The sequence below is a fragment of the Artemia sp. Qi Xiang Cuo genome, chromosome 4 (assembly GCF_049724085.1).
Source record: "Artemia sp. Qi Xiang Cuo chromosome 4, ASM4972408v1, whole genome shotgun sequence".
Lineage (NCBI taxonomy): Eukaryota > Metazoa > Arthropoda > Branchiopoda > Anostraca > Artemiidae > Artemia > Artemia sp. Qi Xiang Cuo.
In genome coordinates, this window is record NC_142797.1 from 72,506,183 (window position 1) to 72,517,000 (window position 10,818).

Sequence of the window (10,818 nt, forward strand, 5' to 3'; positions counted from 1 at the left end):
CTAACCTAACTTAATCTAACCTAATCTAATCATACACCTAACTTTTTGCCTGTCTCTCACCTAAGCTAAGCTAACCTAAGTGAAGCGTACGTGGGCTAACCTAACCTAAATTAACCTAACCTAACTTAATCTAGCCTAACCGAACCATACTCTCCAGAAAAGTTTATTTTAACTTCCAATGCTAACTCAAGAAAAGTTAACCTAACCTAACTTAAACATGTAGAAATGTTTCTATTTATTTATTAATATTTATTTATACCTAACCTAACATATTGTTTTTGAGGTTAGATGAACGAGTTTGAACGATTGTCTTTAATAATAGAAGGAGTCTCTCATTTTCTAATTTATAAATTTGAGGGGTAAATCAATAATACAAAGGAGCTAAAATTTAATTTAAAATTAGAATAGAACTTTAAATTTTTCATCTCTTTGAGAAAAAAACAGAACTGAAGTAGAACCTTTTTATTTTCTTGGAAAAATTAGAAGAGAACTTTGAATGTTTTATGTCTTTGAGAAATTAAGAACTGAAGTGTGAGCTTTTTCATTTTCATTCACGTAACCTCGTCTAAATTGACCTTAAAAATGAAATAAAGCTATGTCGACTTTGCATATTTCATTCAACATATTCGAGAAAGCGCTGGAGGGTGACATTCCTGTCGACTTTGGAGGATGTTTCCCCATTTTTCGATAATCATGGCGATTTTCTCAAGCTCTTTTCTCGAGGTCATAGCTTCTGACTGACAACACTAACATCAAAACTTAAACGGTCAGAAATAGAGGCTGTTTCTAAAGATTTAGAATATGAAAAAAATGTCAGGTGTGGGACTCGAACCCACGACCCCATATGGGGACCAGATCTTAAGTCTAGCGCCTTAACCACTCGGCCAACCTGACTTGTAAATAATTCTTGATCATATTCATATTGTAATTCAGTTTCATTGGTAAAGTTCAGAATTGAGCTAACTTTTTTCTCTTCTTTAAGAAAATTCAGAACCTCGTATAAATTAACCTTAAAAAATGAAATAATGCTATGTCGACTTTGCATATTTTATTCAACATATCCGAGAAAGCGCCGGGGGGGGTGCATTCCTGTCGACTTTTGGAGGATGTTTCCCCATTTTCGATAATCAGGCAATTTTCTCAAGCTCTTTTCTCAAAGTCATAGCTTTTGACTGACAACACTAACATCAAAACTTAAAAGGTCAGAAATAGAGGCTGTTTCCAAAGATTTAGAATAAGAAAAAATTGTCAGGGGTGGGACTCGAACCCACGACCCCATATGGGGACCAGATCCTAAGTGTAGCGCCTTAACCACTCGGCCAACCTGACTTGTAAACAATTCTTGATCATATTCATATTGTAATTCAGTTTCATTGATAAAGTTCAGAATTGGGCTAACTTTTTTCTCTTCTTTAAGAAAAATTCAGAAGAGAATTTGAACATTTTGCACTTTTCTATTTTTTTTTTATTTAATCTATTAAAGACCCTAGCAATTTAGGTTCTGCATAAATCCTTTTACATAAGTTATTTAGTGAAATCACAAGACATGTTTAAATAAAAAAATTACATAATAAAAAATTTGTTTGGTTTGGGGTTCGAACCCACGACCCCGTATGGGGACCAGATCTTGATTCTCGCACCTTAATCACTAGGTCTACCTGACTTGTAAACAATTCTTAATCATATTCATATTGTAATTCAGTTTCTTTCTGTGTGTGTCGTCTCTTTGTGTGTGTTGTCCCTGTGTGTTAGTCGTCTTTCTCTGTGTGTGTGTGTGTGCACACGTAACCTCGTCTAATGTGAATTTCAACAATTCAGGCTGGTGGACTAAGACCCCAATTCTGAGCTAGTGAATTTCCACCATTCAGGCTGGTCGACTGAGACCCTAATTCTGAGCTAGTGTATTTCCACCATTCAGGCTGGTGGACTGAGACCCCAATATCGAGCTAGTGGATTTCGACCATTCAGGCTGGTGGACTAAGCCCCAATTCCAATCTAGTGGAGGTCCAGTGTTCCATTTGAGTGACTTGTACCCCAATATTGTGCTAGTGGATTTCCACTGTTCGGGCTAGTAGAAAAACGCCTCAATTTTTCAACTCGTATCGTTCTAGTCAGAAAAACAAAATTAACGTTAAAAGAACCAGAGACTGTAACTGTGAGAAGGCAAATTTTCCAACTCTTGCATTTCATGACAGAAATTCAAAATGAACTTCGAAAAATCAAGAGAATGTAACTGTGATATGGTAAGTGTGTAAGTTTTTGTGTGTGTGTTAAGTTATGGAGTGTGTGTGCGTAAGTTTTAGTGTGTGTGCGTATGTTTTAGTGTGTGTGTGTGTAAGTTTTTGTGTGTGCGTTTAAGATTTTGTGAGTGTGTGTAAGTTTTTGTGTGTCTAAGCTTTTGTGTGTGTAAATTTTTGTGTGTGTGTGTGTGTAAGTTTTTGTGTGTATTATCTTTTGTGTGTGTATTTTTTGACGTGTGTGTGTGTTAGTTTTCGTGTGTGTGTGTGTGTGTGTGTAAGTTTTTTTGTGCTTGTAAGTTTTCATGTGATTGTGTTTGTTTTTGTGTGTGTGTGTGTGTGTGTGTGTGTGTGTGTGTATTTGTTCGTTTGTTCGGAAGTTTTTGTGTGTGTGTAGTATTGTTTGCGTGTTTGTATTTTTTAGTTTGTGAGTATTTTTGTGTTTTCTTGTATGTTTATTTTTGATTTTTAGTTTTTGCGTGTGTTTGTTTTTTTTTTTGTGTGTTTGTTAGTTTTTTTGTGTTTTATATTTTTTGTGTGTGTTTATTTTTTGTTGTGTTTTTTTTTTTTTTTTTGTGTTTTTGTGTGTGTGTGTACTTTTTTTTTGTGTGTGCGTGTTTTTGTTTTTTCGTGTATGTGTTTGTGTGTGTGTCTGTTTGTGTATGTAAGTTTTTGTGTGTGTCAGTTTTGGCGTGTGTGTGTGAGATTTCGTGTGTGTGTGTATTTGTATTTTGTGTGTGCGCGTGTGTATGTTTTTGTGCGTGTGTGTGTGAGCGTTTGTATTGTTCATTTTTTTTATGTTGTGTGTGTGTGTGTGTGTGTGTGTGTGTGTGTGTGTGTGTATTATATTTTTTGTGTTTTTTATTTGGAGTGAGTGTTTATTATTTAGAGGTTTTGTTTGTGTGTCTGTTTTGTATGTTGTTGTTTGTGTGTGTTTTTTTATTTTTTTTTGTTATTGTTAGTTTTTTTGTGCATGTAAGTTTTCTAGTGAATTTTTAATTTTTTGTGTGTGTGTGTGTGTGTAAGTTTTTGTGTGTGTGTAAGTTTTGGCGTGTGTGTGTAATTTGTCATGTGTTTGTGTGAGTTTTGTGTTTGTGTGTGTTTATGTTTGCGTGTAAGTTTTTGTGTGCATGTAAGTTTTTGTGTGCACGTAAGTTTTCGTGTGCGTGCGTAAGTTTTTGTGTGTTTGTGTGTGTGTAAGTTTTTGTATGTGTGTAAGTTTTGGCGTGTGTGTGTGTAAGTTTTTGTGTGTCTGAAAGTTTTCATGTGTGTGTGTAAGTTTTTGTGTGTGTGTGTGTGTGTAAGTTTTAGTGTGTGTGTGTAAGTTTTCGTGTGTGTGTGTAAGATTTTTTGTGTGAGTGTAATATTTTTTGCGTGTGTGTAAGTTTTTGTGTGATTTTAAGTTCTTATGTTCATGTAAGTTTTAGTTTGCATGTGTAATTTTTATTGTTGTGTGTGTGTGTGTGTGTGTGTGTGTGTGTGTGCATAAGTTTTCGTGTGTGTGTGTGTGTAAGTTTTTGTGTGTGTGTAAGTTTTTGTGCGTGTGTGTAAGTTTTAGTGTGTGTGTGTAAGTTTTTGTGTGCATTTAAGTTTTTTTGTTCATGTAATTTTTTGCGTGTGTGTGTGAGTTTTTTTGTGTGTGTGTGTGTAAGTTTGTGTGTGTCTCAGATTGTGTGTGTGTGTAAGTTTCGACGTGTGTGTGTGTAAATTTTCGTGTGTGTGTGTGTGTGTGTGTAAGTTTGTGTGTGCATGTTTGTTTTCGTGTGGTTTTGTTATTTTGTTCGTGTTTGTGTTTGTGTGTGTTTTTAATTTTGTGGGTGTGTGTGTAAGTTTGGGTGTGTGTGTGTGTTAGTTTTGGTGCGTGTGTGTAAGTTTTTGTGTGCATGTAAGTTTTGTGTGCATGTAAGGTTTTGCGTGTGGGTGTAAGTTTTTGTGTGTGTGTTCAAGTTTTTGTGTGTCTAAGCTTTTTTGTGTGGGTGTAAGTTTTTTGTGTGTGTGTGTGTGTGTGTAAGTTTTTGTGTGTGTGTATTTTTTTCTGTTTTTTTAAGTTTTTGTGTGTGTGTGTGTGTGTATTTTTTTGTGTGTGTGTGTTTGTGTTTGTGTGTTATAGTTTTTGCGTGTGTAATTTCTTGTGTGTGTGTGTAATTTTTTGTGTACATGTAAGTTTTTGCGTATGCATGTAAGTTTGTGCGTGTGTTTGTTAGTTTTTGTGTGTGTTTGTGTAATTGTGTGTGTGTGTAAGCCTTTGTGTGTGTGTATTTTTCTAAGTGTGTGTGTTTTATTGTTATCTTTTTTGCGTGTTTTTAATATTGTTTTTTAATGTATGATTTAGTTTTATTATTTAAGTTTTTGTGTTTGTAATTTTTTGTGTTTGTAAGTTTTTGTGTGTGTGTGTATTTTTTATTGTGTGTGTGTGTTAGTTTTTGTGAGTTTGTGTAAGTTTTTGTGTGAATGTAAGTTTTTGTTTGCGTGTTAGTTTTTGATTGTGTGTGTTATTTTGGGTGTGTGCGTTTTTGTTTTTGTGTGTCTATGCTTTTGTGTTTTGTTTTATGTTTTGTGTGTGTGTGTGTGTGTAAGTTTGTGTGTGTTTGTGTGTGTGTGTATGTTTTTGTTTGTGTAAGTTTTTGTGTTTGTGTGGGTGTGTTAGTGTGTGTATGTGTGTGTGTGTGTGTGTGTGTGTGTTAGTTTTTGTGTGTGTAAGTTTTTGAGTGTGTGTGTAAGTTTTCGTGTGTGTGCGTGTATGTTTTGTGTGTGTGTGTGTGTGTGTGTGTCTAAGTTTTTGTTAGTGTTTTTGTGTGTTTTTTTTTTTGTTTTTTTGTGTTTTTGTTTGTTTGTGTGTGTGTGTCAGTTTTTGTGTGTGTGTGTAAGTTTTGGCGTGTGTGTGTAAGTTTTCCAAAACTCTAAACTCTTAACTAAAACTGAACTAAACTAGAACTTCGACAAAATCTCTATGCTATGACTCTCAGCTAAAAACTCTAAAGTATTAACCAAAACAAAACTAAACTAGAACTCTAACAAAAACTTTAAGCTAAGACTCTAAGCTAAAATTCTAAACTCTTATATAAAACTAAACTAAACTAGAACTTCAACAAAAACTAGAATTTAAAAAATCCGAATATTAACTACATTTGAAATGCAATCAAGCCATAACAAAAACTCTATGCTATGGCTCTATGATGAAACTATACTCGAATAGATATTTAATAAATGCAAATCATATAGACAAAAATCTATAAGATAATACTATAATATAAAACTATCAAGTCTTACCCAAATCATAATTTTCTGACAACACACACCTATGAAAGGCTAAGAAATCCAGCTCAGAAAGGTCAAAATAGCAAACCACCCAGCCCAAATCATAGGTCTCAGACAACACATACTAATGAAATACTAATAAATCCAACTTAGAAAACTCAAAAATAGCACCCCATACACCCCAAATCATCGTTTACACACAACAAACATCACCGAAAGACCGGGCCGGGGGTGGGCCTTGGGGGGTGTGGGGGGCCGGGTGGGACCCCGGGGAACCTTTGGGGACCGGGGGGTTCCTTCGGAATTGGGGTATGGGGAGGGCGTTTGGGGGATAACATTTCGAAATTTTTACTTTTTAGTTTACTTTTTGCGGCGCATCCCCCTGCGGCGCATCCCCCTGCGGCGCATCCCCATGCGGCGCTTTCCTGGCCCGCGGCGCTTCTCGGGCCCGGGGGACCTTGGAGGACCGGGGGAGGGTCTTGGGGGGCCGGGGGGCCCTTTGGGGTCCGGGAGGCCCTTTGAGGACCAGGGGAGGGCCTTTGAGGGTCTGAGGAGGGCGTTTGGAGGGGGGGGGCTGGGGCTCTTTGAGAGCTTGGGGGACCTTTGAGGACCGGAGGCTTCCTTCGGGGTTGGGGTAGGGGGATCGGAACCCTTTGGGGTTGGGGTAGAGGACCTCACAACACTGTTCAAATGAAACTTGTGTATTATAACGACCAAAGAGTTTCACCCTCAAATCCTCTTCCAAAATCTCTTCAAAAATCTTTCGCCGAAATAATTCCATAACCTTTCTAATCCATTTTCACCCAAATAATCCCCAAACGTAAGTCAGCGTGTTCCTTTTGTTTTTGGCATCTCTGCGCTAATGCATTTCAAATTAATAAAAAACCTAATTCCCGCGCTAAAACAATTCATCGCTAAGATGTTTCATGGAGAATTGTTTCCATGGCGTTTGGTTATTAATATCCTTTGGAGTTCGACCAAAAGAGTTGTTTCCGAGGCAAAAACATTAATGACTTGGATCTATTCCTGGAGCAGTACCTGTCAGACATTACTAAACTTTGCCCGGAAACAATTTGATTAATGACTGACAGCAAAGTGAGAAAAATACTGTTTTTCCATTCTCACTGACAAAAACCATGAAACATACATAAATTGCTATTGACATCCATGAAAGTGAGAAAGTTCCTGTTTTTTCATTCTCACTGACAAAAACCATAAAACAGACAAAATTCCTGTTTTTCCAAGTGATAAAATTCCTGTTTTTTCATTCTCACTGAGAAAACCATAAACCACGTGGTTCGTTCTGGAGTCAATAAGGCCCTTCTACTTATATATAAGGCCTGTAAACCCCTGCCATGGGGTTTTCTGATTGTTTTGTAGCTATGTAGGGAAGGAAGTACCTAAAGGGTGCTTTTTTGGTGTGCCCCTTTTAAAGTTTAAAGCGAATTTTAAAGTTTCTTGTCCCCTGCCCCTTTGAAAATCCCCTCCCACACGAAAGTCCTGGTTGCCGCTCGGGGGATTATATACCCATTCCTACATCCAATCTCCCCTTGTCTGTCCCTAGAACTAATTTTGTATTTATCTAAATGCTCAATGAGAGTCGGGATGTCTTGGCATTAAAATATATTCTTTGATCTCCCTCCTTCTAACTACAAAATAATCAGAAAGCCCCATCTTAATGGTTTAAAAGAGTTCTAGTCCTTTTTTGTAAGTCAAAAGTGATCGGAAAAAACCAGTCACACGGGGAGGGGGCTCTTTCTGGGGGATTATGTACCAGAAGGGGGGGGGTATTTTCCGGGTAAGGGTATTTTTGGTGGGTTGTTTTGGGGGGTAAACGCCTAGACCCGGATAAATTATATGATTTACAATCCTTGCTCCGGGGTTATGGGTTGATGCATTCCTGGAGGCATTGTTATTAGACCTAATGATTTATTTGAAAAAATTTACAATTAAAAAATGTTGACTATTTTCAAATAGAAGGGGCATTTAAAAAGATAGAGAGCAGTGGGGTTCTGTCTGTCCTCTAGTCTCTCTTCAACTAGATATTCCAGGAGAATTATCCAGGAATATTTACGGTGTGTTTGGATTTCTGGAAAAAGTTTTCTTCGGAAGGGCGAATTTCTGGAGTTATCGAGAAAACGACTAGAAAATAAAGTATCTTTCAAATGAAACTATGACCAGGAGAATTATTCACGCTGAATCGTTCACAAGATTTTTTTTTGTGGGGGGGTTCAGCTAGGATGGAATTGTTTTAATAGAATATTAAAGAGGGGGGGGGGGTATATTTTATTTGGGAGGAATTTTCAACAGAGAAGTTTCTTGTCCGTGATGGGTAGGGGTGAATTTTTCATGGAGGGTGAGTCAGGCTTACCAGCATTATTTGAAAAACAATCAGAAAAAAGTCTTTTCACTGAAAGTAAGGACCAGCACAAAACTCACAACGAAAAGAAATTATTCTGTATAAGAGCTGCGCCCTCCTCAATACCTTGCTCTTTTCGCTAAAGTTTAACTGTTTTTCTTAATTTTCTTAAGAATGGCTACTGAAACACAAGGGCTGTTTAGTTAGAATAGGAAGCTTTTTTAAAAGTGCTAAAAGCATATGCGTAAAGAGCAAGGCACTGAGGAGGGGGGCAATTCCTTCATTTAAAGAATAATTTATGTTCGTTTTGAGTTTGAATGTTGCTCCTTAGAATCAGTTAAAAAAACTTGTTTTTTTTATTTAATCCAGGTTGCAGCGGTAGCTAGCAACCTAATAAGAGACAATCACGTCCCATACTAAGAAATACAACAACCCATAGCTCCTGAAAATAAAGTCAGAACAAAACAAGAAGTAAACTATAAGTACCACTTTGTCCGATACCCCTATATAGAAAACTTACCGTTCCTTGGATTGAACGACAAGGAAAACCTATTGACTTAAAAAACAAGAAAAGTGGCTGAAACCACAATATTCTGCATATACGGAATCCTTTTTTCTTTTAGTTTCATTTGCAGCACTGGAGCATCATAAACTTACTTTAACTTAATGCTCCTACTGGTGGTCCAGCGTAGAGAGAGATGTGACTCTTTGCCTCACGGAATGACATAATCGAGCCATAATAGAGGTGGCTTTGGCGATGCGCGACTGGACTTCCATTTCAATTGAGTCGTTATCCGAGACGGTAGATCCAAGGTAAGTAAAATACTTAACAACTTCAACAGTGTGCCCTAATGCGTTAAATGCTTGTGAGTTGGTGGAATTACCTGCCGGGTCGATGATCATTGTTTTTGTTTTTTGCCAGCTAATGTGTAGTACCACTTCTGAGGTTTTTTCCGACACTGTATTAAGGACTGCCTCGAGTTCAGCTGCAAAAGTGCATACTAGGGCAATATCATCTGCGAAGTCGCAATTGGCTAGGACTCTATCGCCATAGAAACATTATAGAGAGCTGTTTAATGGCTTATTTTAAAGGAAATTCCCAGATCTAGTGCATTTTGTAATAAAAAAAAGTTTTAAAATTAGATCAATTTTCTACGAAAAACTGCATTTTTGTATAACACTGGAGTAACATATGTTATTAACATTTTCTTGCATACGAAGATCAAAATAGGACTTTTAATATTATAAAAAGCATATAGATGTACTTGTTATAAAACGTAGTTATTTTTTTAGGGTTTTAATAAAGAATATAATTTGTTAATTGAAATTAGAATAATTCCTTTAAATTATAAATAATAATTTTATTTCTTCTCTCAGTTGAAATTACATAGAGGATCGATACAGTTTATTGTAAATTTGGATTATGTAAGTTTCATCTTTTGTGATGTAGAATCAAATAGTGTGTGGAAACAAACTGTGAGCCCTATTAAAGTGACGAAAAAGATTGTGCCACAGTAAAGTTGTACTTTTTGCCATTTTGCGACACCGAACTACAATCTTGCCCAATTTTGGACCAACTTATTGTCGATTAAAAAGTCTTAGGAGTAGAAAGGCCTCATGAGCTCCCACGAGGACAATACCCCTTCGAATCCCGATCCGGACACTTTTTTTAAAAACTCCCACGCCCACACCATATAGTAGAGGATTTGAGGGTGAAACTCTGTGGTCGTTATAATACACAAGTTCTATTTGAACAGTGTCGTGAGGTCCTCTACCCAACCCCAAAGGGCTCCGATCACCCTACCCCGACCCCGAAGGAAGCCCCCGGTCCCTAAAGGTCCCCCGGGCTCCCAAAGGGCCCCCGGACCCCAAAAGCCCATTAGACCCCCAAAGGCCCTCCCGGACCCCCAAAGAGTCCCCTCCCCGTTTTTAATACTTTTTTAAGGCTTTATTATATCTTTTCAAAACAAGTTATTTTCTTAACGTCCATCCTAAACCCATTTTACAAGTTGAAGTACCAATCCTTTCACCACAACTTTGCTATAAGGCTTTTCGAATACCCCAACATCAAGCAATAGTTTTCAAAAGACATTTCAGAGCAACTTCTTTTCTTAATGTTCCCTTCTAAACCCATTTTACAAGTTGAAGCATCCTTCCTTTTCACCCACAACTTTACTTTACAGCTTTTTGAATACCTCAACACCAAGAAATACCTTTCAAAGGGCATTTCAGAGCAAGTTCCTTCCTTAATGTCCCTCCTAAACCCATTTTACAAGTTGAGCTACCCATCTTTTTCACCCACAACTATACTTTACAGCTTTTTGGATACCTCAACACCAAGAAATACCTTTCAAAAGGCATTTCAGAGCAAGTTCTTTTCTTAATGTCCCTTCTAAACCCATTTTACAAGTTGAAACATCCTTCCTTCTCACCCACAACTATACTTTACAGCTTTTTGGATACCTCAACACCAAGAAATACCTTTCAAAAGACAATTCAGAACAAGTTATTTTCTTAATGTCCATCCTAAACCCATTTTACAAGTTGAAGTACCAATCCTATCACCACAACTTTACTATAAGGCTTTTCGAATACCCCAACATCAAGCAATAGTTTTCGAAAGACATTTCAGAGCAACTTCTTTTCTTAATGTTCCCTTCTAAGCCCATTTTACAAGTTAAAGCATCCTTCTTTTTTACCAACAACTTTACTTTACAGCTTTTTGGATACCTCAACAGCAAGAAATACTTTCAAAAGGCATGGTTTTCAAAAGACATTTCAGAGCAACTTCTTTTATTAATGTTCCCTTCTAAACCCATTTTACAAGTTGAAGCATCCTTTCTTTTCACCCACAATTACAATTTGAAGCTGTTTGGATACCTCAACACTAAAAAATACTTTTCAAAAGACCTTCCAGAGCAAGTTCCTTTCGTAATGTCCCTTCTAAACCCATTTTACAAGCTA

The 10,818-nt window shown here is 37.0% G+C and overlaps 1 non-coding gene across 1 annotated transcript; it reads right to left on the reverse strand.

Moving 5' to 3' along the window:
• Positions 1-811: 811 nt before the first annotated feature.
• Positions 812-894, reverse strand: TRNAL-UAA (transfer RNA leucine (anticodon UAA)). Its single transcript has one exon. It is a non-coding gene; the product is annotated as a tRNA-Leu (tRNA).
• Between the last annotated feature and the right edge of the window lie 9,924 nt (positions 895-10,818).